The sequence below is a fragment of the Boleophthalmus pectinirostris genome, unplaced genomic scaffold (genome assembly GCF_026225935.1).
Source record: "Boleophthalmus pectinirostris isolate CB_2022bp ecotype Guang Dong unplaced genomic scaffold, ASM2622593v1 HiC_scaffold_4, whole genome shotgun sequence".
NCBI lineage: Eukaryota > Metazoa > Chordata > Actinopteri > Gobiiformes > Gobiidae > Boleophthalmus > Boleophthalmus pectinirostris.
The window spans coordinates 42,042,870-42,050,369 of NW_026571353.1; the positions used below are offsets into that span (position 1 = coordinate 42,042,870).

Here is a 7,500-nt window from a genome sequence, read left to right on the forward strand (position 1 = left end):
CAGGACTGAACCAGGACTAAGTGAGTTCAGATTCATAAATCTCTGAGTCGAGTTAAAAATCAGTTTCACTTTTTTAGACTTTTTTATCGTTTTTTCATTTGTTTTTTTCACGCTTGTTTTTGTCGTTTTTTTCCGTCTCTTCTCGCTCGTCCGCTCGCTCGCTCCCTCTCTCTCTCTCTCTCTCTCTTCCTCTCCTCCGTCTCTCTCATTTCTTCTCGTTCTTTTCTATGAAACTGATCGATCGTGAATAGTTTAACGCTCAAACGTCGGGAGATTATTTATTCCTCTGAGCAGAGCACATTACACAGACTTATGTTTATTATAGACCACAGGAACGAGGGATCAGGACGGAGGAGAGGAGAGGAGGAAGAGGGAAAGAGAGAGAGATGAAAAGACGGAGGGAGATAGTGGGGAGAGAAATGAGGTAGAGGAGGACAAGGAGAGAGGGAGCGAGGGAATAGGATGGAGGAGAGGAGAGAGGGATGAGGACAGAGGAAAGGAGCGAGGAAAGACAAGAGAGGGAGCGAGGGATGAGGACAGAGGAGAGAAGGAGCGAGGGATGAGGCCGGAGGAGAGGAGTGTTGTATATAAATGCAAATGGAAGTTTAAACTGTGAGAGTCTGATATTAAACACATAATGAGAAAATATAGGAAACATTAGAGCTGATTAGAACCAAACCAGGACCAAACCAGGACTAAACAAGGACTAAACGAGGTCCAAACGAGGCCCAAACGAGGACTAAACGAGGACTAAACGAGGACCAAACGAGGACTAAACGAGGACCAAACGAGGACCAAACGAGGACCAAACGAGGACCAAACGAGGACTAAACGAGGACCAAACGAGGACCAAACGAGGACCAAACGAGGACTAAACGAGGACCAAACGAGGACCAAACGAGGGCCAAACGAGGACTAAACGAGAACCAAACGAGGACCAAACGAGGACAGGACCAGGACTAAATGTAAAAACGACGGCCTGAGCCACAAAAACAAAATTTTATTAAACTTTAATAAAGTTGTTGGGCTGTTTAAATCAGATGCCCTGCCACACACATCCCCCACAAAACAAACAGGACTAGACCAGGACTAGACCAGGACTAAACCAGGACTAAACCAGGACTAGACCAGGACTAGACCAGGACTCAACATGGTGCTAATTAAAACCATAATTTTAGTTTCCCAGATCTAGTCCAGGTCTCAATCAGGATTACAGCAGGTCTGGAGTCTAGTCCGGGTCTAGTCCGGGTCTAGTCCGGGTCTAGTCCGGGTCTAGTCCGGGTCTAGTCCGGGTCTTGAGGACTGTATGAAGTGGGTCTCTGGGGTCAGGACATAAATCACAGCAGAAATTCATCAATAAAATCAATGATTCTCCAACAACTGCACTGCCTCCTACATCCTAACTCCTAACTCCTACATCCTAACTCCTACATACTGCCTCCTACATCCTAACTCCTAACTCCTACATACTGCCTCCTACATCCTAACTCCTACATCCTAACTCCTACATACTGCCTCCTACCTCCTATCTCCTACCTCCTACATCCTATCTCCTACCTCCTAACTCCTACATACTGCCTCCTACATCCTACATGCTATCTCCTAACTCCTACATCCTAACTCCTATCTCCTACATCCTAACTCCTACATCCTACCTCCTACATCCTATCTCCCACATCCTAACTCCTACATCCTAACTCCTACATACTGCCTCCTACATCCTAACTCCTACCTCCTAACTCCTACATCCTACCTCCTAACTACTCTACATCCTAATTCCTACGTCCTACCTTCTAACTCCTAAGCCCATCTTAATGCCACTGCAACAGATCTAACTCCTGATTCCTGATTCCTAATACCTACCTCCTCTGCACCAGGTCAAGAGCACTAGCTCCTAACTTCCACCTCCTAACTCCTACATCCTACCTCCTAACTCCTATGTCCTACATCCTAACGCTGCTTCTTCTGCTCTGGGTCAAGCCCACTTCACACTTACACTACCTCCTCCCTCTCTCCCTCCTCCCGCCCTCTCATCTCCTCTCCTCCTCCCTTCCTCTCTTCCTCCCTCTTCTCACCCCTCCTCCTCTTCCTCCCTCCTCTCCTCCCCCCTCTCCTCTCCCTCTCTTCGTTCGTTCGTTCTTTCTTTCTTTCTCTCAGAGTTATTGATGGAGCTGTTAAAGCGCAGAGCTCATAATGTCTTCATCAAACGCAGAGTGGAGCCGATAACTGATCCTCTCGCCCTCCCCCTCATCTATCTCTCCTCTCCTCTCTCTCTCTCTCCCTGTCCTGTCTCTCTCTCCTCTCCTGACCCCTCGCTCGCTCTCTCTCTCTCTCTCTCTCTCTGTTTTTCAGCGTTGGTTCTGTCGTCTCTGTGTTTCTTCGTCTCATTTTCTCATTGGCTGATTTTAAACACTCACAGTCAGACCTCTGCCCCCCCGACCGTCCTGCGGGGCATCCGGGTTAAACCTGCCCCCGACCGTCCTGCGGGGCATCCGGGCTAAACCTGCCCCCCCGACCGTCCTGCGGGGCATCCGGGTTAAACCTGCCCCCGACCGTCCTGCGGGGCATCCGGGTTAAACCTGCCCCCGACCGTCCTGCGGGGCATCCGGGCTAAACCTGCCCCCCCGACCGTCCTGCGGGGCATCCGGGCTAAACCTGGGCTGTATTTGTCCTGTGTGTGTTTCTCTCTCTCTTTCTGACAGATTTCTTCTTGTCTCTTCTCTCTTTCATCACTCTCTCTCTCTTCTTTCTCTCTCCTCCTCGTGTCCTTCTGATGAATCTCTCTCTCTCTCTCTCTCTCTCTCTCTCTCTCTCTCCGTCTCTTTCTCTCTGACAGATTTCTTCTTGTGTCAGTCTCGCTCCATCTCCTCCTCTTTCTGACTCCTGTTTATCCCCCTTTCTCTCTCTCCTCTCTCCATCCGTCTCTCCTCTCCTCCATCTCTCTCTTTCTCTTTGACAGATTTCTTGTCGTTTGTCTCGGGGCAGTTTGCAGTAAAACGTCTAAACTGTCCATTTCTCACACGTCACACACAGCGCCGCAGCTCACTTAGCACAGTTAGCTCTGTTGTTAGCTTTATAAAACATAATAATAATAATAAAATAATAAAAATAAAAATAATAAAAATAAATAAAATAATAAATAATACATAAATAATAATAAAACATGATCTAGCTCATTTTTTCTTATTGGAAGTTTAAATTTAAATATATTTGAGAAGCTGTTTTAAATAATAATGTGATTAATTGTAAGAATAAGTCGTGAATTTCATTTAGATGTTACTGTTGGGTCATTAACAGTGTTGTTGCTATATAAGTGCATATTAAAATGGTAAATGTTGGCAAAAAAATAAAAAATTTGCCATGTTAGCCGCGTCGTTAGCCGTGTCGTTAGCCGCGTCGTTAGCCGTGTCGTTAGCGTTCGCGGTGTGTGTGTTTGGACGGCGTCTGTCGTCTGAGTCATAAATCGTGAGCTGAAGTTCCTCGTGCAAACACCAGAGTCTCACTTTCAGAACGTTTAAAAACACATCGGTCTGTCGTCACTTTAACGATTCAAACGACTCGAACGACTCGAATCACTCGCACATTTACACGTTTACGTTTTACGTTTACTCCAGAACGAGTGAAACACAAACAACAACAGGAGCCACAGACACCAGGACTGAGAGAGCCTGGACCAGGACCAGGACCAGGACCCAACCACAGGACCAGGACCAGGACCAGGACCCAGGACCCAGGACCAGGACCAGGACCCAACCACAGGACCAGGACCAGGACCAGGACCCAACCACAGGACCAGGACCAGGACCAGGACCAGGACCAGACAGGACCAGGACCAGGACCCAACCACAGGACCAGGACCAGGACCCAACCAGGACCAGGACCAGGACCCAACCACAGGACCAGGACCAGGACCAGGACCCAACCACAGGACCAGGACCAGGACCAAACGCACTCCCAACACGACCAGGACCAGGACCAGGACGAAGACGAGGTGTTCTGGACTTTTCTCTCATGTTCTAATGTTCCTCATCACAAACATGAAGAGGTTTAGAGACATCCATGCATGTTTGAGTCATCTAGAGATCTCTCCCAGGCCCTGTTCAAACCCTCCTCACATTTCGCTGCAGTACGAGTCTGTACGAGGCTCCGCCCCCCCACATGCTCCACACGACAACTCTCCATAAAAACACAAAAACACGACACAACAACTGAACACAACGACACGACAAACCTGATGTTTGTGCAGGAGTTTCATTAGTGCGACGCTCTGAAGGGGGAGGGACTCAGCACAGAGAGCAAAGAGAAGAGAGACTCAGAGAAACTTATAAAACCTGTGAATCTGATGTTTTTGGTGTAAGTAAAACATGTTTATGTGTATGTGTGTAATCAGTGTGTGTAAATGTGTGTGTAACGTGTGTGTGTATGTGTACATGTGTGTATGTGTGTGTATGTGTGTAGTGTGTACATGTGTGTATGTGTGTGTGTATGTGTGTGTGTGTGTATGTGTGTGTATGTGTACGTGTGTGTGTATGTGTGTGTGTGTCGTGTGTGTGTGTATGTGTGTGTGTATGTGTGTGTACTGTGTATGTGTGTGTGTGTGTGTGTAGTGTGTGTGTGTGTGTGTATGTGTGTGTGTGTGTGTGTGTGTGTGTGTGTGTGTGTGTGTGTGTGTGTATGTGTGTGTGTGTGTGTATGTGTGTGTGTGTGTGTGTGTGTGTGTGTGTATGTGTGTGTGTGTGTGTGTGTGTGTATGTGTGTGTGTGTGTGTGTGTGTGTGTTGTGGTTCCAGTCGAGTCTAAACACTTTTACTGTTTGACCAAAACAAACCACAAAACCACAACAAACCTCCAACTCCTCCAAACCACCAAGACCAGACCAGACCAGACCAAGACCAGACCAGACCACAGACCAGACCAGACCAAGACCAGACCAAGACCAGACCACAGACCAGGACCAAGGACCAAGACCAAGACCAAGACCAAGACCAAGACCAGACCAAGACCAGAACCACAGACCAGGACCAACAGCCCCAAACCACAGGACCAGGACCAGAACCTCGAGCGACAGGCAGAACCAGGACCAGAACCACAGATCAGGACCAGGACCAGGACCAAGACCAGACCAAGACCAGGACCAGGACCAGGATCCGGACCAAGACCAGGACCAGGACCAGGATCCGGATCCGGAGCGACAGGCAGAACCAGGACGAGCCGCCTCCTTCCAAACCTGAAGTTTTCCTGGGACATTTCTGGTTGTTTCTGACTCTGACTCACAGGAACAGAGTCCAGCTCCAGTCAAATGAAGCTCACTCAGGCCAGCAGCTCAAACTACACCAGGAACGACAGCGAGACAGAGAAAGAGAAGAGAGAAGAGAGAGAAGAAGAGAAGAGAGAGAGAGAAAGAAGAAGAGAAGAGACAGAGAGAGAGAGAGAGAGAGGAGAAGAAGAGAGGGACCAGCACCAACAGAGGGAAAGAGGGAAAAGAGGAAGAGAAGGAGAGAGAGAGAAGAAGGACAAAGAGAGAGAGAGAGGGAAAGAGGCATAGGGAAAAGATGAGAAAAAGGAGAGGAGAAGGAGAGAAAAGGAGGAGAAGAAAGAGAGAAAGAAAGGCAGAGGTGGAAAGAGAGAGAGAAAAAAGAGAAGAATGGGAAGAGACGGCAAGAAAGGGAGAAAGAGAAGGAAGAAGAGAGGAGGGTGGGAAGAAAGGAGGGAGGAAGAGGAGAGGAAGAGAGAGAGGAGGGAGAAGAGAGAGAGAGGAAGAGAGAGAGGAGGGAGGTAGAGGAGGAAGAGGAGAGAGAAAAGAGAAGGGTGGGAAAGAGACGGCGAGAAAGGCAGAGGAGGACGAGGAGAGAGAGAGAAGAAGAGAAGAGAGGATGAAGAGAAAGAGAGGAGGAAGAGGAGGAAGAGGAGAAAGAGGAAGGAGGAAGAGAAGGAGGAGAGAAGAGGAGGAGGAGAGAGAGGAGGAGGAGGAGGAGAGAGGAGAGAAGAGGAGAGGAAGAGGAGGAGAGGAGGAAGAAGAGGAGGAAGAGGAGGAGGAGGAAGAGGAGGAGGAGGAGGAGGAGGAGGAGTGTATCGTGGGCGTCAGCACAAACCTGTGGCTCAGGGCTTCCTGTTCCACTTCCATCCATCTTCAGTAAATTCAATAAATATGTATGAGATCAACAGCAAATATACAGAGGACCGACAGGGACCGACAGGCCGACGACAGACAGGGACAGACAGACAGGGACCGACAGGGACCGACAGGGACCGACAGGGACCGACAGGGGCCGACAGGGACAGACAGGGGCCGACAAGTGTGTCAAAAGTGTGAGAACGTGAGGAAATGTCCCGCAGTGTGGCTTTAAACGACCTGTACCTGATTTTTTTCTGCAGTTATTTGAGCCTCATTTGAGTCAGACTCTGTCCTGTTACGCTCCGAGGATCAGGAAGTGCGCCTTAGCATGCTGGTTGTTGATAGATGTGTTGTGGAAAGTGATTTTAAACTCTTTTAAATGCAGCAGAAAAAAGAGGAAGGAAGAACTCTGGAGCTCTGCAAACTCTTTACAATCCACTACAGCTGGTTTTGTTTTGTTTTTTTAAAGACTAAAAATCTGAGACTTTAACTCTGTCTTAAATGTTCCGCAGTGAAGCTTTAATCCTGCTCCCTGTTCACTGACACATTTTCAATCACAAAATATGAACTCCTGTCCATCCATTTGTCTTTCTCCTCTCCCTCTCTCTCTCCCGCCTCCATCTTTCTTCTCCCACTCCTCCTCCTCTTCCTCCACTTTCTCTGTTTCTCTCTCCTTTGCTTACCTCAGCTGAATCCCTCTCTTCTCTCCCTCCCTCTTCTCTTCCTCCTCTCCCTCTCTCCCTCTCTCTCTCTCTCTCTCCCTCTCTCTTCTCTCTCTCTCTCTCCTCTCTCTCTCTCTCTCTCTCTCTCTCTCTCTCTCTCTCTCTCTCTCTCTCTCTCTCTCGTATTGACAGGCCCCTCCCGTCTGCGCCGACACATTTTTCTTCTGTGAATATTCGTTTATTGAGCGTCCAATCTGTCGCCGCGGCGACGCCACCGCCAGCGAGAAAACCCTGACCCGGCGCCGTTTGAGGTCCGTCCCACACCAGAAAACGATGAGCGAAAAGAAAGAAGAAAACCACACCAGAAAACACGACGACGAACGAAAAGAAAGACAAGCACACGTCAACGAAAACCAAAACACTGTCGTCCAATCAGAGAACTGAGAAAAAATAGAACTAAACTAGGACTGAACCAGGACTAAACCTGGACTAAACCCGGACTAAACCCGGACTAAACCTGGACTAAACCTGGACTAAACCTGGACTAAACCTGGACTAAACCCGGACTAAACCCGGACTAAACCCGGACTAAACTAGGACTAAACCTGGACTAAACCCGGACTAAACCCGGACTAAACCTGGACTAAACCTGGACTAAACCTGGACTAGGTCACTTGTGTCTGTTTAAGGTTGATGGGAGAAACTGGACACGTCATGTGTCAGA

General features: G+C 48.6%; 1 protein-coding gene across 1 annotated transcript in view; it reads right to left on the minus strand.

Annotated features, from left to right (window-relative positions):
* Nucleotides 1-7,500, minus strand: part of prdm6 (PR domain containing 6) — a 182,688-nt gene that overhangs the window by 16,635 nt on the left and 158,553 nt on the right. The gene's annotated exons all lie outside the window — the stretch shown is intronic.